At 40.7% G+C, this 22,911-nt stretch overlaps 1 long non-coding RNA gene across 1 annotated transcript in view; it reads right to left on the bottom strand.

The window, feature by feature from the left end:
- Positions 1 to 327: 327 nt before the first annotated feature.
- LOC111557106 overlaps positions 328 to 22,911 on the bottom strand; it is a 34,412-nt gene continuing 11,828 nt past the window's right edge. Inside the window, exons 2-3 of the long non-coding RNA XR_002736877.2 lie at positions 14,599 to 14,710; positions 328 to 1,991 (exon numbers count right to left, since the gene is read on the bottom strand). This is a non-coding gene — a long non-coding RNA (uncharacterized LOC111557106). The remainder of the gene's footprint in view (positions 1,992 to 14,598; positions 14,711 to 22,911) is intronic.

Here is a 22,911-nt window from a genome sequence, read left to right as displayed (position 1 = left end):
ACTCAGCCAGCCCTTAGGTCTTGTCAAGAGGAAATTGTCCCATATGCAGCTGTGGATTCGCTGTGTCTGTGGGAGGAGGTGAGCTTAGGATCTTCCTACTTGCCATCTTGAACTGGGACTTCATAGATTTTTTTCTAATCAAAAAGGGAGAGGCTTTTTTTTTTTTAATTTTTTTTTTCAATGTTTATTTATTTTTGGGACAGAGAGAGACAAGGCATAAACGGGCGAGGGGCAGAGAGAGAGGGAGACACAGAATCGGAAACAGGCTCCAGGCTCTGAGCCATCAGCCCAGAGCCCGACGCGGGGCTCGAACTCACGGACCGCGAGATCGTGACCTGGCTGAAGTCGGACGCCCAACCGACTGCGCCACCCAGGCGCCCCAAAAAGGGAGAGGCTTGATCTGGATTACAGATTTTTGAATATAGATTCCATATAGCCACTAGGTCCATAAAGCCCTTGAAATTATACACATACAGATTTTCTGGAGCGAGGATCCATAGCTTCTATTAGATTCTCAAAGGAATCCCTGACCCAAAAAAGGATAAGAACTATCAGACTAGATTATTTCAAAGCCTAGCCCAGGTGAATATTAATCCAGAACCATTCAAAAAAGAAATTGGTTTATTTGATTTTTATCTTATTGGTTGATTTTTAAGCCATATGCTCCCACTAGCTTAAATGAATAGTTCAATTGAAAGAAAAAACTTAATTGTTTTCTTTAAAAGATTTTAAAAAGATAAAATTCATTTTCTCCTTCATGCTAAAAACCTCCCAACAGATTTGGCATGATTGGTAGAGTAATAGGAAGCTCAAAGCTCAAACAATTATCTCAATGAGTGCAGAATTGATTTTGAATTCTCAAATTAGAATTGAGGTTGCATGGAAAATTTGAAAGTGATTCTACTCTTGAGTTTTTAGCTGATTTCATTTTAAGCCTTGTTTAAGAAGAAGAATACCAAGTTGAATGAGTGAAGAATCTTTCCAACTCAAAAAGCATTCACAATGTGACCAGAAAGCAAAGGATTGAAGCAATGATGTAAATATATAAGAACTAGCTAACCAAAACACTTGTCTTCATTACGCACTGGACAAAAATGATTTCTTCTTTAGGGGCTCAAATTGTCTGGTTGGGTTGTTTGTCCTGGTTAAATCAGACAAATAAATAGTTGCTCTCTACCTTACTCTTTCATGGCAATGACCTTAACATAGATACTTTTACAGATGTTTCTTCTAACCATTTACAGATAAGCTATATTGATTGGGTAGAGAAATATTTCTCTATGGAAACTCAAGTTCTTCATTTGTTAGGCTCTGGCCAGAGGGGTCATTTTTGGAGGCTTCTGACCGTTACTTCTCTGTCATCCAGTTGAGTAGCCAGTACACAGGATCAGAGTGTCCACATACCAGACAGCATTATGGATTCGTGTATATTCCTGACACCACTGTTTATCACTTTTTGTTTCAGGTCCTCCACTCCTTTCTTGATCTTAACATTCCACTGAGCTAGTAGCGGTTACTGATATCCCTTTCAGGTGAAGCTACGGGATCTTACTTTTATTGATCTCCCAGAAAATAGACTGCATTTATTCCCGCAGAGGCCCAATGGGAACCACAGGGATAACAGTCACCTATTTCCTGTCTCCTCTATGGTCGATACGATTAGATGAGAAACTGACCCAGGTGTCTTCCTGAAAAGTATGCTTTCACACCTGATGGCCTTCTACCCCCTTAATTATCTTCTTTTAGGAGCTAGAGACACTGCAGTGGTTTTTAAAAGGGATGGGCATAATCAGTAGCTGCTGGTTGCACTGGCACCAGCTTTGGGTTGCTGGGCCCATCCCAGGTACGTGATCCCATCCCAGGAGTCTGAGAGGGGGAACTGGCCATCTGAAGCCCTGACAGACTAGGGCCGGTGGTCTTTCAGCAGTGTTGGGGGATCAGATGATGGGTTGTATCGTGGGAAATCCTCTTCATGATGGGGTTTTGTCCTGCTGGAGAGAGAAAATCATGTTTAGAAATGGGGGAGCAGGTGGTGATGATCTGAGACCCTCAAATGCTGGGATCTAGAAGGACATCCTGAGTGGACAACTGCTCAGCCACCTCAGCAAAAGGAGGTTTGATCCCCAAGAGAAGACAGAGGGGGATTGTTCCTTTGAATATTACGTAAAGGTCACCTCATTAAGCTTAACCTGAACACAGTATTTAAAATCAGACCCACTGATACACCTGAGCCTCCGTTTCTTGCTCCACTCTCCCTTTCCCACAGCACTTATCTTTTCTACAAATTGCGATTAACTTATTAATGACTTAGGATTGGGGTGCCTGGGTGGCTCAGTCAGTTGGGCGACCGACCGACTCAGGTCGTGATCTCACAGTTTGTGAGTTCAAGCCCCGCGTCTGGCTCTGTGCTGACAGCTCATATCCTGGAGCCTACTTCGGATTCTGTGTCTCCTCCCTCTCTCTACCCCTCCCCTGCTCATGCTCTGTGTCTGTCTCTCAATAATAAATAAACATTAAAAAAAAATTTTTTTTAATGACTTAGGATTGATTTTCATCATCATGTGTTTCCATCAGAATGGAAGCTCCACACAGGCAGAGATCAGAGATCTTTGTTTGGTTCATGAAAATTCAGTTGAACTGTATAGAAAGAAATTCCCACTCTGGGAGGTTAATACAGTGCTATGTCCCAAGATTACAGAACAGTGCCTGCTACGTGGTAGGCCCTCAGTGAATATTTACTGCATGAATGACAGAGAGTAGCACCGATTCTGCATGTCAATAGGACAACAGGAAAAGGATATGTGGGAAATAGTTTCATTTGTGGTTGAAATTTTCCTCACAAGCCTCTTCCAGGGAAAAGAAGGCTCAAAGTATCCATTCTGTTGCAAATATTTTTTTGTATGTTAATGTGCATAAAGTGCTATGTGAGGAATTGACGTTAACACCTATACCTACACCTCTTCCAAAAAGTCCTTTCAAACCTCCTGCTCTGTCTTGCCACACTGCTGCCTCCTTTATTCTGGTACTTCTGCTCCAGCAGAGAATAGGAGGACTTCATTCCAGTGAGTCTGCAGTTTTTTCCTTATTCATTTACCCTCTTATGTCCTCACTTCCATCTGTGCTCTTCATGGCTCACCATTATGATCAGTCCATTATAAATACCCTCTCTCCATCTCACCTTCCTGGTAAACCCTCACCACTGCCTACAACAAACCCTCCACTTCAGCCAAGAAATTGAATCAATGCCTATGTGTTCATATATGGAAACCAGAGTTTAGAATTAAGAGATCTGTTCAAGGCACATATAGCTAACCGTGGAAGCAATCTCGTTGTTTTGTTTTTTTTAGGTAAGCTCTACATGCAACATGGGGCTTGAACTCATGACCCCAAGGTCAAGAGTCACATGCTCTACCAACTGAGCCAGCAAGGCACCCCACCATAGGAGCCATCTTAATAATAATAACAACCAACATTTATGAAGCAAATGCTTTATGTCAGGCATTGACACAAACATTATCTCACTTAATTTTCATAACAACCCTCTCCGCTCTGTAGATCAATATGGTAAGGTTCAGGGAGGTTGAGTAAACTGCCCAAAGTTATCCTGCTAGCCAGTAGTCTACATTTCAATCATTTGGCAACTGTTTCTTAAGCCAATAATCCCTTCAAGCAGTGTACTGGGAATTAAGTCTACACTGGTGAACAGAACAGACACAGTCTTTACCCTAATGATGACATAGTAATGGGCAATATTTATTAAGCTCCTACTAGGTCCTCGGCATTATTTTGTTTTACTCTCGCCACAACTTTGTAATACAGACACTATTAACAGAATATACAATTTTGAATGAGAAATTGAGTTTGAAAGAACCTTCCCCAAATCCTAGTGCTGGTACGTGAACTGGTTAGGACAGGTATATGAATTCACAAAATCTGACTCCCAAGTTCATTTTTCCTGTCATTGTGCTATGCTTCTTCCTGGAGCTTGAAGTCTAGTAGGTGAGAAGGACACTAACAGTAAACCCTAAAAAATACATGAGATTTTCAGGCTACCTTATAGACCCCTTGGAAAAATCACCTAGGGCCAGTGGACCTCTTATTATGCTTTGATAACATCACCTTCCTCTGGCCTGCCAGGTCCATGGAGGTTGTGGAACTGTGTGTGTGGATGTCTGCCAGGTTGCTCATTCTTATAATATGCATGATGTCAAGCAAACCCAATTTTTATATCATGGTTTCTATTGAATGTAAAAAACAAAAACAAAAAACCTGTCAAGTTAAAAAGAAAGAAAGTACTTATAAACATTCCAAACATTTTGTTTTGTGTTGGCTGAAGTTGGAGTCTAAATAAAAGCTGCAAGTGTGACTAATAATTATAATCTAATTTAGTGCACTGAATTGGAAAGGAGTAATTACTGCTTAGGACTTTTTGGAGTAAATGATTTATGGTTGACCTACAGTAAATTATTATTGGAATTAATAGTGAGAAAGGGAGGAATTTGAATGCAAATTAATTAAGTTTGGAGCCCTTTCTGTTTAGGTTGATAGAATAGTGGAAAATCCCAGGGTCTTATGTTATTTGGCTGAATCTGGACTTGAGATAGATGTGGGATAAACATTCTGTTGGTGTCTGTAGGTCTTGGGTGTAAAGACACAGGCCTCATGCTGGACCTAGAACTTTTCTGATCTGATCAGATAAGAGCCCTGAAGGAAAAACGATTTCCTTTTCCAAGAGAAAAATGTATTCTCATAGAGCGCTTACATGCCCCAAGATTGTTGTACTCTCTTCAACGTGTCGGTCTCTGGAGCCACCAAAGCCACCACCACCACCATGTATTGAGTGCTGACAGTGAGCCATTAGTTATGTCCAAGGTTTCCCAACCTCTACAAGATTAACGGATTTGTTGTGGGATGCTGTTCTGTGCGTGTGGGATGTTGGAAACCATCCTTTGCCTCTACGCCCTAGATGCCAGTCACATCCCTCCACCCCGTTGTGCCAACCAATATAATGTCTTCAGACATTGTTGAATATACCCTGGGGAAGAGGGCACAGTTATCCCCAGTGAGAACCACTGTGTAACACCCTTTATGTGCATTATCTAGTTCATTCTTTACAATACCCTATAAGGCGTGTGTATTAGTACCTGCTTCACAGATGAAAACACTGAGGCTTATACTTGGCCAGAGTCACAAAGCTAATACATGTTGAAGCCAGGGTTTAAACGTATCTGTATTGACCTAAGCCTCTGTTTTCAGGTGAGTGATATTTTTGATATTACAATCGCCTCTGTCATTTTTAATGAATAAGCAGCAGTTAAGTGATTTGGTCAACATCATACAATTAATTTGTAGCAGAGATGGGGCTATAAGCAAGGCATCCTTAAACCAGCTGATCATAAGAAGTAGAAATTCAGCTGATAAATGAAAAGTGAACTCATAGTTGTGTTGCTGGTCTTAAGTTTCTTCTTGTCTCTGTCGAATGGTACTCCTTTATTTGTACTATTTAGATTTGGAATATAAGGGGGTCTTTAAACTTCTGTCAACTAACTCTGAAACACATACTGAGATTTTAAAATCGGTTTCTTAACATTGGAAAGAAACAGGCCTTTGAGTTGTTACTGCTTTATAATTATGTATAAAAGCATTTCAACCCACCCAAATGTTTTACCAGCCCATTTTTCCACCAACAAGTAGAAAGAAAGCCAAACAATCCAGTGAGAATTCTGTTCTATTACTAGCATACTCTGGTCCTGCTGGTGGGCCAGTAGATAAAGGGGTAGGTAGCTGCATGACTATAATAAAACAGCACCAGACAGCCTTGGATTAGAACTTTTCAATGTCCATTCCAGCTAGCATTATTATTCAATTCCACATGTAACACAGTGGGACCTGATCTGAAATTTCTGCCCAGTGAGTGTCTGGCCACAGAAATCAATGTTTTCTCTACGGTAGACAGGCAAGTGCTTTCAGAATCTGTTAGGCTGAAGAAATCTAATAGAGAAATCTGCATAATTAGCTCTTTGACTAATCTTGCTATTGCCTTGGAGTAAGAGGCAATTAAGACTGCGAAACCAGTTTCAAATATTTGAACTGTGGGGGTGGGGGGAGTACAAGCTTTTCAGATCTAGAGTGAGAAGCTTATTCTCCCTGGAAGGTCTTCAACCTTTTGGGATATAGAGCTTTCCTGGGAGCAAGTAGGTTTCTTTGGGTTCTGAGGTGCTGCTGGGTTCCAATAAATCTATGCTCATGGACTTTCCAAGGCTAGGGATCCCAATCATATATGTGGTCAGTGAGCAGGACTGGACCAAGGAAGAGAAGTCAGCAGGGCAAAGAACCAACATCAGCAGGCAAATAATACCTACCTGGTGATAATAGAAGATGTAGAGAATAATTTCAAGATTTAAAGGCACAGGATAGCAGATATTTTTTTTAGACTTTCAGATGGACTCTGCTAGCAGGAACCACTACTGACATAGAGTACAGAGTTCAAAAGCCCATCCATGGACTCAGATCACCTGGGTTCCAATCCTAGCTCTCCCACTTACTGGCCGTGTGACCTGGGATGAGCTGTTCAATTCCTCTTGTCTTTGTCGTCTTCATCATAGGACAGGTTCATAGTAAGGGCAACCTCATAGAGTTGTTTGTAAGGCTTACCTGAGATAATGCCAAGAAAAAATCAGATCTGGCCATAAAACATAGCACTTAGTGAATTCTAGCTGTTGTTGTACAATCTAGCCCCTTTAGTAATGGGGTAACTAAGGTTTCAAAAAGTTGTGGCAAAGCTGGACTCCATGTCTTCTCCGTCCCTAGAATCAAAAGGCTTTCTTATGAATCACTACAGGCTTTTCACAATATCTCGGCAGGGCAGGGAAATGACATGAAAAGACTCCAGCTATACAGTGGGTCTGGCACACATGTGAGCTTTCAGAGCTCATGAAAAGCAGCGAACTCTTCTCTCCATCTGAAGGACATCCTTCTTCCACACAGTGACATCTAGGACATCTGTGAGCCATTGCTTTTGAACATGGGAAAAAGAAACATTGATATATATCCCATCTTTGTCCATTTAGGATGCCACTGTATATACATATGTGTGGTTTAAGCTTTAGGATAAAGCAGAAAATCCTAAATGTCTACAGAGGGATATTTCTACCAAAGTGTTGGGGTTAATCACACCTTGAGGAGACGTAAAATGAGATCCCTCTGCATATGTTTAGGTTTACTTGTTGAATACATTTGGATTTATCTCACACGTTTTTGAGTACCTAGAGTAAATACAGATTTTAACTGGTCAGCAAATCATGACCATAGATGGTTTAGGTTTCACTGTCTAATAGACCTGGTCTTTCTAAGCAACGTAAAACAGTTGAACTGATCATCATTAGACCTTCTTTGAACAGTCACTGAGAAATGAAGTCATTGAGAAGTAAACCTTGGTTTTGCTCACATTAGTGGGCATGGACAAAGGAATTAGGCCTATTCTGATAGAAAGAGCCAGCGGGCAGAGAACATGGACTAGATCATGCGAGGACTATAGGATGGTGATTGGAGGTCAACTAAATCTGTCCTCTGATTTCCTGAGACCCGGCCCTATTCTTCCAGCATTTCTCTAACCAAGTGCTTCGTGAGGCAGAGCCCAGCACAGCCTCATCACAGTTTAGAGAGGCCATTACCGCATCCATCACCAGCCATCCTCATCTTAAGAAATAGAAGGCCTAGATCACTGGTATATCCTTTACTGAGACTAGCACAAAAGAATAGGGAGAGGTAGATGAATGGTGTTGCTTGTTTTCGCTGTCCACTTTCCTCTTTTAAAATGTTCAATTTGATTAGGCCACGTTGAGGTAAAGAGGGTTGAAGTAGCCCCAGATCAATGCCTCACTAACTCAGATGACATTTGTAACAAGATTAATACACATCCAGGGTGCAGATAAACTCTTTCAGAGGCTGAGGAAAAAACAATCACCTTGACCAGGCTGCAGGGGCAGGACTGAAGGTTATTAGAAACCTGAGGTATTTATGGATGAGGTGACACTTCAACTCCAGGAGACTGGAGTTTGGAAAAAGGATGTCATTTTTTTCAGACAGCTAGGACAGCTCTTGAGGACTCTGCATATCTCTGATGTGACTGTTTGGTGCTTTGATGAAAGGAAGGATGGTTTATTTATACTTTTAACCTTTCCTATTTCCCATTTCATCCTTCCAACGTTAGGTTAATGACTTTTCTTCTTCAGTATTGTGGATGAATTAGGTTGTGTCACAGGGATAAACACACGATGTGCAAAGTCATCATTTTTGGAGACTATGGACATCAACAAAATTACTGACTTTCGGGAAAACAGAAAGGAAGACTATGATTTATGTTATATAAACTCTTTAAATTGAACATGCATACCTCTGAGTATGCTCTTAAGCTTAGGAAAGCAATTTGAGAGGTTTGCGAAATTTAAGGACAGCTTGTGCAATTGAAATTTTTTTAATGGAATTTCTTTTTTTCTAAAACAGTTTGAGGTATTTCAACATGGGTCACGTAGGAGCCACCAAAGATCATTACTGATCTTTAAGTACAGAAATCCCACGGGCCCTTGTGTCAGTGAAAGAAGTAAAATGTTACCTGATTGCTTAATTCAAGCATAGTAAGGTTTCTCAGCTCAAGGAGGAGAAGGACGTATTTAGAAGTAAAAGCACATCCAGTTTCATACACAGGTAAAAATGAAACAGAACATAAAGATAACCAAATTAGAAATTATCGTTAGGGAACACATCACTTTCCTCACAATAAAACACTTCCAGGTTCTGACATTTTCAAGATAGGTGACCTTGGGCGAGGGGCTTAATCTCTCCATGCCCTACTTCCCCCATCTATCGTGCTAGGAGGCTTCATTGAGATAATGTATACAAAATGTCTGGCATTGTAACTTTCCCAAAGTAACCACTCTGTAAGTATTAGCAATTTTTTTTACTTACTTGCAATTTTTGCTATCTTACTCCATTTTAAGTGGCCACAGGCCACCTTTCATCTTTTGGGAATAGGCAAGAGTAAATTATAGATTAATCTGTTCATTGCGTGGCAGCCACAGAAATAGAGAATGACCCTTGCCTGTGGGATGGACTGTTGTATTTTTATGTCACAAAATCACCTCTTGTACTGAACCAGAATCAGGGACTTCAGCAAGGGATGGGAACTGGGAGTGTCCCAAACTGGCAGATGGCTCAGATAAACTTCTGAGCGGATGGGCTAATCATATATCTGTTCTGCCCAGACCAGTCAGGGCTCATGCCTGTTGTCTTGGCATCATTACTTATAGCCCCCTTGACACTAAAGTGTTCTGGTTGGACAATAAAATTTATGGTTACCATAATGACTACTTCATTGAGATGTCCCCGGAAAGAGGACAAGTTGACACTGAGTGAGACAGGGGCCTTAAGAGAAGCCAGAAAACCGTTCCTGAGGTCTCCGCCTAAAGGTTGACCTGTGTCATCTTACAGAAAAGACATCTTCAATGTCTCAGTCCTAATAAAGATTTAAGGAGTTTGTGTGTGTGATTTCATTGATATTTAAAAATACAGCTCCCTAAACACAGTCTGATTAATTAGGTCATTGGAGCCTTAACTCTGTTTTTCTTAATTTCAATATGTTTGAACTGAGAGCCAGGGATGTGAACAGGCTTTCTTTGGGTCCACTGGGGTGACTGAGCCTCAGTGGAGGTCCCTGGAGCTTGGGGTCTGGTCCTCAGCGGGGCAGATCCACAAATCGAATTTTCTAATCCAGTCGGACCCCAGGACTGAGTCCAGCAGGGGAAGAGCTCCTGGCTTCAAGGACAATGAAAATAATAGCTATCAAGTGTCACTGTCTATTCTGAGCACTTTGAAGAAGTTATTTGAACTCTTTTGTTTCTAAAGCATAGAGTATGAAGCAGAGTGTTCCTGGGGTATGACCTGTCTTAATCCCATAGCAGACACTTAGGGCCGTGGGTCGTGTTGTGCCCAGGAGGAGCACAGGATTTCTCAGTAAGAGAGGTGTCCATGGATTCCATAAAAACACTGCATGTGTTTTGTGTTTGTGACCTGTAGGGTCCTTTAGAGCATGGGACACAGGGCAGGGGCCCCTCTTGCTCAAGCATAAGGATGGACTTGGAGTTCAGGAATATTGTTATCTCCTATTTTGCAGATAAAGAACTTGAGCCACAAGATTAAGAATTGTGTTCAGAGTGACACAGATCGCTAATCAGAGACAAGGTTTATAATCCCAGCTGTGTTATCCAGGAGCCTGTGCTTTTAGCTGCTTTGTAATATTTCTGCCTTAGGTGCTCCTGACTGGTTATTACTGCATTTTATATCCCTGTACACACACATTCTTTGAGTCACAGGAAGCCACAATTCTGTTATAAACACGTGTGTCCATTCTCCGCTTTTTTTCTGCCCCGCATTCGTTGTTCATTATCTATGGCCATCCGTGAATTCAACGTAATTGTGTACCTACTCCGTCCCAGGGACTCTGCTAAGTTTTGAGGAAGTTTTGAGACACACAAAGTCTCTGCCCTCACAGAGTTTTCATTCTATAGGAAGGAGGGAAAGAGAGAATGAAAATGTATGTACAGAATAGATACCTGTTTTTTTAATCATTTTTATTTTTTACCAGAGACACTTTGACCTTAGGCAAAATTTACCTAGAACACTAATATCATATATCAACATATCAGAAAGGATACTGTGGGGGGGGAGGCAAGTGCAGAGCCCAGAGAGCAAGCCCCCAGCAGTCTTCTGTCCTCCTCAGCCCCCCACAGTCCTCGAGGCCTCTCTAGAGAACACAGTTTGAAAGCCATTGATCTAGAATATCCGTTGTTAGGGAAATAGAATTCAAAACAATTTTTTTCTCCGAATCCAGAAACTTCTCCACAAAAGGTAGAAGAGAAGGAAAACAATTTTATTGTTGAAAAAGTATTAAACCTGGGCATGATGCACATCACAGGCGGCTGCTAAGACATTGCGGAGACAGAAAGAAACCTCAGCCTTTGATATAGCCAAGCAGATACCACCCTTTACATACATGGTCTCAAGACAAATAATAACTAGTCCTCAGGTAAGAAGTCTTGACAGCACCATTGGTCACAAATAGTTCATTCTAAATTCACCTGTTAACTGGAGTGACTATTCACGTTAGTTAATTGGCTTTATCCAGAGGGAGAGCAAACATCTCCTATTTTTATGTGCTCCTACCTTACAGCTTAGTGCAAGGTGCTCATTGAAATTAGGCTCCTATCCTCCCACAGAAACTGGGAAATGGGGGGTCTATTTCCCTTGATGTTTAGATTTCAAAAACTAGGTCCTGAATTCTTGAGAAAGACTTCCTAGATCACAAAGTTGACAATAGGTTTATTTAGTTTCTAAAAAGATTTATATATACTTCAAAGAAACAGAAAAAACTTAATTACGTGTTTTATTTAAAATTAAATATTCTGGGGGCACCTGGGTAGCTCAGTTGGTTGAGGGTCCTACTCTTTTGATTTCAGCTCAGGTCATGATCTCACAGTCATGAGATTATGCCCTGCGTCAGGCTCTGTGCTGATGGCATGAGACTGCTTGGGATTCTCTCTCTCCCTCTCTGCCTGTTCCCTGCTCGCTTGCTCTCTCTCTTTCTCTCTCTCTCTCTCAAAATAAGTAAATAAACATTTTTTAAAAAGTAAATGCTCCAGGTAACAAGTTTGGGGGAAAAGTCTCTTCTCTTTTCAACAGGGGAAATTAAACTTATTTTTAGTTTGTACTTGTCCCTACATCATTCAGATATAGGCAGCTGATTTAAAAAAAATAAAGACAAAAACAAAACAAAATCTAAAACCCTGTTTTCCAACAGAAGGATGTGATGGTTTTGGAGAAATGGGTTTACAGAAAAATAAATGCCCTCCTGATCTCAGTTCACATCCATTGGAGTAAAGCAGATGTTTCTGACCCTATAACTGGTCTGTGATAAGCCTGCTTCAAACCTTTGGCCCAAATTTCCCAAAAGCATCACCCAAAGGGTGAACCTTTCTTCCTCTGGCTCTGAGGACTCAGAAGTATTGCCATATCCCACGCAGCTAGAATAAAAGAGTTCAAGAAAGGATGACGTTGACTTAGAATCATATATTGTTGAAGCCCAAAGGTGTCTGAGAGGTCATGCAGTCCGATGTTAACCGAAGGGTACACTGATGGTTTGTGTGTATCTGAAGTCACTTAACTCACAAGTCAATGTCTACAGTAGAACAGAGGAAACAAGTAGACTATTTCTCATCTTGCAAACAAGCTCTGTGCCCAGATGCGCTATCTCTGGTCTCAGGTCTCTAGGGGTGTGGAATCTGGGAAGGGGCACAGAAATGCTGTATACGAGCAATTGCATTTGGGACTCAGTGCCCTCTCAGCTCTGCAGTAACTGCTCCTTCATCCCCCTCTCCTGTTATGTAAAGCAAACATGATGAAGTCGTTCTGCTGTTAGGGATTACAGAAGACAGTGACATCAAAGAGACTCTGGCTGAATTTAGAAGGCCTAATATAAAAGAAAAACAAAATGAAGAGAAGGAAACATCTATAGCATTAAAAACTTGGGAATGCCTGAAGACTGTCATCCATTCCCACTTTCATTTTGCAGATGGGAAAGTAAATGAAGAGAAACTATCTCCCTGCCTCTGCAGGCGCAGGTATATGGCTTTAAAGGACAAGCAGACCTTGGCTTGTAACATCAGACCATTCCAGATCTACAAGGTTGTTCAATTTCACTTGAACCATATTTGTTTTCTCTTCACTTCAGCAGTTCACACCCCCCTGCCCCCGCCCCGCCATCATACATGGTTGATATGATGTATATGGACCCACATATTGTTACCATATTGTAGGCCATACGATCACTGGGACCAAGCTTGCTGAAGACAACCTTGAGTTCATACCTACTCCAGTTGGTTGTTGAAAGATTATAAGATTTTATGGGGGTAAGTAGGCATCACTAAGGGCTCCTGATATCTCAAAACACAAGGCTCTTCCCTAAGGAACAAAGGGTTTGAACCCCATATGGGGCATCCCAACTTTTAAGACATATACTTGAGACACAATCCCCCAAAACATCTAACTTTGCAAAACCAGTGAGGCTTGTGTTCTAAGACCTACAAAACTCTAACAATCTGCATAACTGCTCTTACAGGACTTCTGGGCTCAGAGGCAGATCATCATTCCCAGGCTTAAAGTGAAGGAGGCTCACCTGCTTATATTAAAACATTATCCTGAGGGGCAGGCATCTAATTTAACACATGCATCTAGAAGCCTGGTGGAACACTCTTCAGGGAGGGAGGTTGGCAGGCAACATCTCTGTGCTCTCCTTTTGCTGTGCTCCAGAGTGCCAGCACTCCGGCAGGGGTTGGTGGGGGGGGGGGGGTACTTTTACATGCGTCTGTTGGCCTGATTTGTGTGGCCTCCATTTAGGGGATGCCTCTTGACTTCCTGGCTCTGGAGGCCAAGAAAGCTTGCATTTCTGGTCCCATGAGTCTGCAGTAATCAATGTCACCCAGAAAGGAGCTCGTACCCCTGTCTGGTACCCCAATTTTTGCAACTGCTATCAGGGGACACCTCCACATCACCTGCCTCTAATGGCCAGTGGGGCGTACTTCCATGGGCCCCCCAGGACTGTAACCAACAGAATTTTCAAACAGCTACCACCCCGAAGGCATAGCAGAAGGCAGCAGACCCAGGAACTCAGTCTTTCTGTGAAGGAGGCCTGTTAGGTAATCATCATGACTGTGGCTAGAAGGGCAGGTTTCTAACTCAACATGATAAAGGGGTCAATCCAACAAGAAGATCTACATATCCATGTATATTTGTACATATCTATGAACCCAACATTGAAGCACCTAATTATATAAAGCAAATATCAACATACCTAGAAGGAGAAATAGACAGCAACATGATAATAGTAGGCAACTTTAATTCCTGACATCAATGGATGGATCATCCAGACAGAAAATCAACAAGAAAATATTGGCCTTAGCTGACACATCAGACCAGATGGACTTAACATATGTTACAGAATATTCCGCCCAGAAGAATATACATTCTTCTCAAGTACACATGAAACATTTTTCAAGATAGATCATATCTCAGGCTATAAAACAAGTCTTGATAAATTTAGGAGGATTGAAGTCATAGTTCACCTTGATTAACATAGTTTCCCAACTTATTTGAACATGGAACAGTTTTTTGAAGACATGCCTATGTGTGTGTGTATGTATGTATGTATGTATGTATGTATGTATGTATGTATGTATGTATATCCTAAGGACACCAATTGGGGAAACACTGCGATTGTTGCCCAGACACATGCTATTATTGCCTTATAGACTCTTGAGCTTTTGACAGTGGTGTTAGTGTATAAGGTTATGGCTAACATGGATCATACTATTTTCATTTGAAGTCTCGAGGGCACAGGATGGCACCAGGTCACGTCCCCTGCAGAGAGCTCACTCAGGTTCCCCTTACCCAAGCCTGGGATAGGTTCTCTTCTGCAGAGACACCTGCCGAGGTATCTACCACTGCATAACAAATCATCACCAAATTTAGTGGCTGGAAACAACTTACTATATCCGATAGCTCTGGGAGTTGACTGGACTCTGCTGAGCAGCACTTTCTTGGGATTTGTCATGCTGTTGCAGTCATAGAGCAGCTGGGGCTGGATCATCTGAAGACTTGACTGGGTGGAGGTCCAAAATGATACCTTCAGTTAACTGGAAGTTGCTACTCATCAGATGAAAGGTCTGCTAGGGCTGTCAACCAGATTACCTACCTGTAATTTCACCACTTGGCTTGGGTTTCTCATTGCACGGTGACTGTGATCTGTGAGAGAACATCGTCTAAGAAATCCAGCCAGAAGCTGGTTTTATAGGGGAGGAAACATTTTCCTTCTACCCTTCTAGGTTTTGTGACTGGTCTAACCATTAAAATAACGTGAGACAGAGTACCAGGAGAAAAACAAATTGAATTATGTACATACTTCCGAAATCCCCCACAAAGTTATGAGGCTCAAAAGGAGCCGGGCAGTTGAGGCTTATCTAAAATCTTGAGCTAAGAAAAGGGATAGGGCTCTGGAGCCGCAAATGGAAGGAAGGCCATTCACAGGAAGGCAAGGGGAGGAAATGTTTGGAAAACATCTCTGGTTCCCAATTACACAGATAAGTTTCCTAAGTAAAAAGTTATTTCTGGTATTAAGTGTCTTTCTGGCACAGGCCCCCTTTTTAATGTAAATTTCCTTTGTAATAGCAGTTAAGCAAGAGGTAAAGAGCTTCTCCTGAGTCTGCTGGGTGTTGGTTACCTTTAGCTCAAAATAATCCTCATGCCAAAGTGGCAAATTTTGGGAAGACTTGTTCTGAACCCCTTCAGTTTCTTAAGCCCTAAGCTGAAATCCCCGAACATCATTCCCATTATGTTCTGTTGGCCAAGTAAGTCACTAAGGCCAGCCTATATCCACAGGTAGAGAAATTAGACTCTACCTAGCTAGACTCTACCCTTCATCTAGACTCTACCTAGATGAAGGGATAGCAAAGAACCTGTAACATTTTCTTTTATACCTATCAAAACACTTGGTACTTTGTATTACAATTGCTTGTTTACTTGAACTTCTTTCCTATTACACTATCACCTCTTTCAGGGTATCGCTGTTTTTGGTGTCCTGGTCATTGCTGTATCTTACTAATTAGGAGTCAATGAATGTTGAATAACCAACTGATTGAAGGAGTGAGTGGTGAACAAAGGAAACAAGGAATGTAAGCTGACCTTTACAAAGTTTAACTGTGAAAGTGACATCAATTTGTGAGATTTTTTACATTTTTATTTACCAAAATGAAATACACTTGAGCATATACAGAAAGACAAGAGCTAATAGAGAAACTGAAATTATAAGGAGAACGGAGGGTGGGTAGAGCCACGTTCTTTATGAGATCCGAATGATAGGATCCAAAACAAGGTGAAGGAATTGGCCTTGTGAAAGAGAATTATCTCCAGTAGCATACGAAGGAGAAAGGAAAGGCTGTGGGTGGTAGAGATAAGCTTGTGAGCAGAGAGGGAAGAACTGGGGGATGAGGTCTGATGTCTGATCCCCTGAAACAATGAAAAATATGGGAAGAAAGTAGACCTGCATTCTAGCTCTAAATTCCCTAATTTCTTCGGTGATTTTTCATTCAATATCGCTACATTGTGCCAACTATGTACACATGATGTAGCACTGTGCTAGTGATTTCCACCAATAGTGGAGTGAGCCTATCAGTCCCCAAACATTTTAAAGGACTCTTCAAACTTGATTATAGAAAATGAGTGATGGGCATTGAGGAGGGCGCTTGTTGGGATGAGCACTGGGTGTTGTATGTAAGTGATGAATCATGGGAATCTACCCTCAAAACCAAGAACACACCTTATACACTGTATGTTAACTAACCTGCTAAATTGACAATAAATTATATTGAAAGAAAACAAAACAAAACAAAAGAGAAAACGAATATGAGCTTGGCGCCCAGTTGCCTCAGTTGGTAGAACATACAACTCTTGATCTCGGGGTTGTAAGTTTGACCCCATGTTGGGTGCAGAGACTACTTAACAATAAAGTCTTTAAAAAAAATTTTTAAACCTCACTCTAGTTATTTAAATATACATTATTTAGAAGCAAAATGAATTTGGGGAAAATCCTAATGACTCCACTACTATCATTCACCCTCCTCATGACTCCTATTTACTACCACAAAGTCACAAAGAAATTTACAGTTGACAGTAGCTTAAGAAAGAACAGAGGGAATGGGGGGGGGGAGTTGTTGAATTTGATTAATAACAAAAGACAGTTTGAAAGTAAAATATATACACTAAATTCCTCCTTCTAGAGCCCAAAGTCAAGAAAAACTTTGCAGTCTCTAATGAACTTATATTTTTCTTTTAATTGGTTAATGAAATAATTTTTTTTCTTTTTCCATCACCAATAATATCATCCCTTAACTTAGAATATGATTACAATAATTATCTCATCCTGAGTATCTACATATATACCTCTCCTTTTTGTATCTTATTTCTTGTATTTTAAAAATATTTTTATTGTCTTGCTTATTCAAACTAAGCGTGGAAGTTATTTCAAAATTGCATTGGAGGTATGCAGGGTACACATTCATTTTTAAATAAATGCTCAGCAGAAGTGGTAGAATGATCTGGTCACTAAGATAGTCAATCCATCAGCCCTGAAGCAATACTCATCTTAGTACAGCTCCACCAAGCTGAACAAGTAAGAAAAATGGATGAAATAGCACACCGAGATAGTTGCTATAGGTCATGTAAGAAATTAATTCATGGAGCTATCAAGTGTGGTAAAATGAAGAAATCTTCCAGAATTCTAGACACTACTTGAAACAACTCAAAATGAGCTGTTCCATGCATAATGTCATATCTTCATACAAAGGTCGGTCTGATCCTATAGAATCCACAAGATATTCTCCATTCAATTATAGGTAGAACAGATCATTTGAGGCTAAGACTGCAAACTAACTCTAAACATAGAGAAGCAATTATGCATAATTTATGGATTTATGTATTTCGCAACTATTTACGTATTAACCACTATGAACTGGGTACTGTACTGGGAATTAGGGATACACAGAGACAGAAAAAGACGTGATTTTTCACTTCATGGATCTTAGACAGTAAAAGAGCCAGGTATTTGATAGGAGGGATGGTACATATAGTGGGCTAAATGGTAGCACCAAAGATATGCCCAGGTCCTAATCCTTGGAACCTGTCAATATTACCTTCTATGGCAAAAGATGTGATTAAGTTAAAGATCTTGAGAGAAGGAACTTACCCTGAATTACCCAAGTCAAGCCTACATGCAATCACATATGTCCTTATTAAAGCAAGGCGGAGAAAGAGAAAACAGATACCCAGAGGAGAAGATAATGTAAAGATGGAGGCAGAGACAGGACACCTGGGTGGCTCAGTCAGTTAGGCATCCAACTTCAGCTCAGGTCATGATCTCACGGTCCATGAGTTCAAGTCCCATGTTGGGCTCTGTGCTGACAGCTCAGAGCCTGGAGCCTGCTACAGATTCTGTGTCTCCCTCTCTCTCTGCCCCTCCCCTACTCATGTTCTGTCTCTCTCTCTCTCAAAAATAAACAGTAAAAAGAAAGAAAGATGGAGGCAAAGATTAGACTGGCAGCCACAAGCCAAGGAACACAAAGGAATGCCTATAACTGCAAGAAACTAGAAGAGACCCAGATCAGATTCTGCCACAAAGCCTACAGAGAGAGTGCAACTCTGTCAATATTTTGATTTTCAGACACTGGCCTCCAGAACTGTGACAAAAAAATTGCTCTTGTTTTAAGCCACCAAAGTGGAGGTCATTTGTCCCAGACACTAATGCAGTATACAGATTACTATATAGTTGCAATTTGTGATAAGTATCAAAAATGAAATACACAGGATAATGTAAGAGTACAACATAGAAATCTACTTCACATTGAGTGTAGTGGGGTGGGAACCGTGGGGAACAAAGTAATTACAGACTCAGCGTGTGGAATTTCGGGTGACTAATCATAATGCTAAACAGAGGCCCATATCGGTATGCGGCAAAAAGAGCAAAAATATATATATAAAAAGCAAAAATAATACTACCATGCTCTCAACGCAATACAATGAAACTAGTAGACAGTAACAAAATTTAAGACCCCAAAACAAAAAGGTTTCCCACCTGGCCTACATAAATAAATAAATAAACAATGTGTGTTAAACAACCTTTGTGACAAAGGAGAGATACAAAACAAAACAAAACATATCCGAACTTGTGGGGTATAGGGGCCCTTGGGTGGCTCAGTCGGTTAAGCATCTGACTTTGGCTCAGGTCATGGTCTCACGGTGAGTTTGAGCACCGCATCAGGCTCTCTGCTCTCAGCACAGAGCCTGCTTTGGATCCTCTGTCCCCCTCTCTCTCAAAAATTAAAAAAATAATTAAAGAAATAAAAGAACTTGTTGGGTATAGCTGTAAAAAAATGCTGAGGAGGGGCGCCTGGGTGGCTCAGTCGGCTTAGTGACTGACTTCCGCTCAGGTCATGATCTCATGGTTCGTGGGTTTGAGCCCCGTGTCAGGCTCTGTGCTGAACGCTTGCTCAGAGCCTGGAGCCTACTTCAGATTCTGTGTCTCCTTCTCTCCCCCCCTCCTCTGCTTATGCTCTGTCTCACTCTGTCAAAACTAAATAAATGTAAAAAAAATTTACATTTTGCTAAACACATTTAATTTAATTAAAACAAATTTAATTATGCTAAACACATAATTCAAAAACAATACACAGAACAGCAAATGATAACAAAAGATACCAGAAAGAAGTAATTAATAAATATAAAAGAATTTAATGCTAGAAAACAAAACTGACAGTCAGTTGGTGAATCAATCAATCAGTGTTGGAGGAGGGGGAAATCAGCAAAATGTGTAACAATTTCTGACTTGATTTTTTTAATGGTAAAGTGAAGAATGTACAAAAATAAGAAACAGAAAGATACAACTGCTGATACGTATTTTAAAAATCCCAAATGAAACTCTACTAAAGACAGAAACTACAGACCAATTTTCATTTTTAAAAAATGAGAGTGTTTTCAAAAAACTCCTTTCCAAAAAAAAAAAAAAAAAAAAAGGAAGGAAAAAGAAAAGAAAAAAAGAAACATGGGCCTGAATGGTTTCACAGGAAAATTCTGTGAAATATTAGAATAAATTAATCCTAAAGGTGTTTAAATTGTTCTAGAGTCTAGAGAGGAGAAAAAGGGAAAGGGCCCAAATTCTTTTTAAGAAGTGAATATAGGGGTGCCTGGGCAGCTCAGTCGGTTAAGTGTCTGACTTTAGCTCAGGTCATGATCTCATGGTCGGTGAGTTCGAGCCTCACATCAGGCTCTGTGCTGACAGCTCAGAGACAGAGTCTGCTTCAGATACTGTGTCTCCCTCTCTCTCTGCCCCTCCCCCACCTCTCCCTCCCTCTCTCTCTCATTCTCTCAAAAAATAAATAAACGTTAAAAGAAAACAAGTGACTATAATACTGCTACCAAAACCAGATAAAGATGGCACTAGGCAAATCTGACTTATGAATACTGATACAAAAAAAAAAAAATCTTACATAAAATACTAGCAAAGAGAATCCAAAATTACAATTAAAAAAAATAAGTCATCCCACTCTCACCACTGCTGTTTAACATAGTGTTGGAAGTTCTAGCATCAGCAATCAGACAACAAAAGGAAATCAAAGGCATCAAAATTGGCAAAGATGAAGTCAAGCTTTCGCTTTTTGCAGATGACATGATATTATACATGGAAAATCCGACAGACTCCACCAAAAGTCTACTAGAACTGATACATGAATTCAGCAAAGTTGCAGGATACAAAATCAATGTACAGAAATCAGTTGCATTCTTATACACTAACAATGAAGCAACAGAAAGACAAATAAAGAAACTGATCCCATTCACACTTGCACCAAGAAGCATAAAATACCTAGGAATAAATCTAACCAAAGATGTAAAGGATCTGTATGCTGAAAACTATAGAAAGCTTATGAAGGAAATTGAAGAAGATTTAAAGAAATGGAAAGACATTCCCTGCTCATGGATTGGAAAAATAAATATTGTCAAAATGTCAATACTACCCAAAGCTATCTACACATTCAATGCAATCCCAATCAAAATTGCACCAGCATTCTTCTCGAAACTAGAACAAGCAATCCTAAAATTCATATGGAACCACAAAAGGCCCCGAATAGCCAAAGGAATTTTGAAGAAGAAGACCAAAGCAGGAGGCATCACAATCCCAGACTTTGGCCTCTACTACAAAGCTGTCATCATCAAGACAGCATGGTATTGGCACAGAAACAGACACATAGACCAATGGAATAGAATAGAAACCCCAGAACTAGACCCACAAACGTATGGCCAACTCATCTTTGACAAAGCAGGAAAGAACATCCAATGGAAAAAAGACAGCCTCTTTAACAAATGGTGCTGGGAGAACTGGACAGCAACATGCAGAAGGTTGAAACTAGACCACTTTCTCACACCATTCACAAAAATAAACTCCAAATGGATAAAGGACCTAAATGTGAGACAGGAAACCATCAAAACCTTAGAGGAGAAAGCAGGAAAAGACCTCTCTGACCTCAGCCGTAGCAATCTCTTACTCGACACATCCCCAAAGGCAAGGGAATTAAAAGCAAAAGTGAATTACTGGGACCTTATGAAGATAAAAAGCTTCTGCACAGCAAAGGAAACAACCAACAAAACTAAAAGGCAACCAACGGAATGGGAAAAGATATTCGCAAATGACACATCGGACAAAGGGCTAGTATCCAAAATCTATAAAGAGCTCACCAAACTCCACACCCGAAAAACAAATAACCCAGTGAAGAAATGGGCAGAAAACATGAATAGACACTTCTCTAAAGAAGACATCCGGATGGCCAACAGGCACATGAAAAGATGTTCAGCGTCGCTCCTTATCAGGGAAATACAAATCAAAACCACACTCAGGTATCACCTCACGCCAGTCAGAGTGGCCAAAATGAACAAATCAGGAGACTATAGATGCTGGAGAGGATGTGGAGAAACGGGAACCCTCTTGCACTGTTGGTGGGAATGCAAATTGGTGCAGCCGCTCTGGAAAGCAGTGTGGAGGTTCCTCAGAAAATTAAAAATAGACCTACCCTATGACCCAGCAATAGCACTGCTAGGAATTTATCCAAGGGATACAGGAGTACTGATGCATAGGGCCACTTGTACCCCAATGTTCATAGCAGCACTCTCAACAATAGCCAAATTATGGAAAGAGCCTAAATGTCCATCAACTGATGAATGGATAAAGAAATTGTGGTTTATATACACAATGGAATATTACGTGGCAATGAGAAAAAATGAAATATGGCCTTTTGTGGCAACGTGGATGGAACTGGAGAGTGTGATGCTAAGTGAAATAAGCCATACAGAGAAAGACAGATACCATATGGTTTCACTCTTATGTGGACCCTGAGAAATTAACAGGAACCCATGGGGGAGGGGAAGGAAAAAAAAAAGGTTAGAGTGGGATAGAGCCAAAGCATAAGAGACTCTTAAAAAACTGAGAACAAACTGAGGGTTGATGGGGGGTGGGAGGGAGGAGAGGGTGGGTGATGGGTATTGAGGAGGGCACCTTTTGGGATGAGCACTGGGTGTTGTATGGAAACTAATTTGTCAATAAATTTCATATAAAAAAAAATAAGTCATTACCAAGTGGAATTAATTTCAGAATACAAAGAGGTTTTGACATAAGGGAATTCATTAATATAATTGGCAATATTAATAGAAAGAAAGAGAACACCTATTTCCACAGGTGATGAAGGACCTTTGTGTTGCTGGTGAAGCTTTGCCAAATTAGTGTCCTATGAATATACGTTCTAGAATTCAGATCAGAGGAGAGCACTACAGATCTCTGCAGGTATCACCAAGATGAGAAAAGGTTGCTGACACTTTAGAAATTAAAAAGTGAATTCAAAATCATCTAAAACTCTTCTAGATATCATAGAAGTCACAAAAGTCAACACATACAAGGAAAAATGAGCAAATATGTTCTGAGAGGTAGTTGAATCTCAATATAGTACTCTCTCAAGACAAAACAAAACCCAGTCTAAGTTGCATTCAAGGCATACAAGGTGCAGGGAAATAAAATCTCATAAGCCTTAGCATGAGTCAAACCCTTTTTGGGGTAGTGTCTATGTAGGTTAGGGGTCATGGATGGAGCACTGGAATGAGAATCAGGACCTGGGTTCCAGTTCTGCCTCTGCTACATTGCTGAGCTGTGTGATCTTCAGCTGGTCACCTCCCCTCTCTGGGCTTCAGGCTCTTCACTTGTAAGGAAATCTC

This window comes from Felis catus, chromosome D2 (genome assembly GCF_018350175.1).
Source record: "Felis catus isolate Fca126 chromosome D2, F.catus_Fca126_mat1.0, whole genome shotgun sequence".
In the NCBI taxonomy this organism is placed as follows: Eukaryota; Metazoa; Chordata; class Mammalia; order Carnivora; family Felidae; genus Felis; species Felis catus.
The sequence above is the reverse complement of the archived record's forward strand: the minus strand, read 5'-3'. Positions and strand labels throughout refer to the sequence as shown.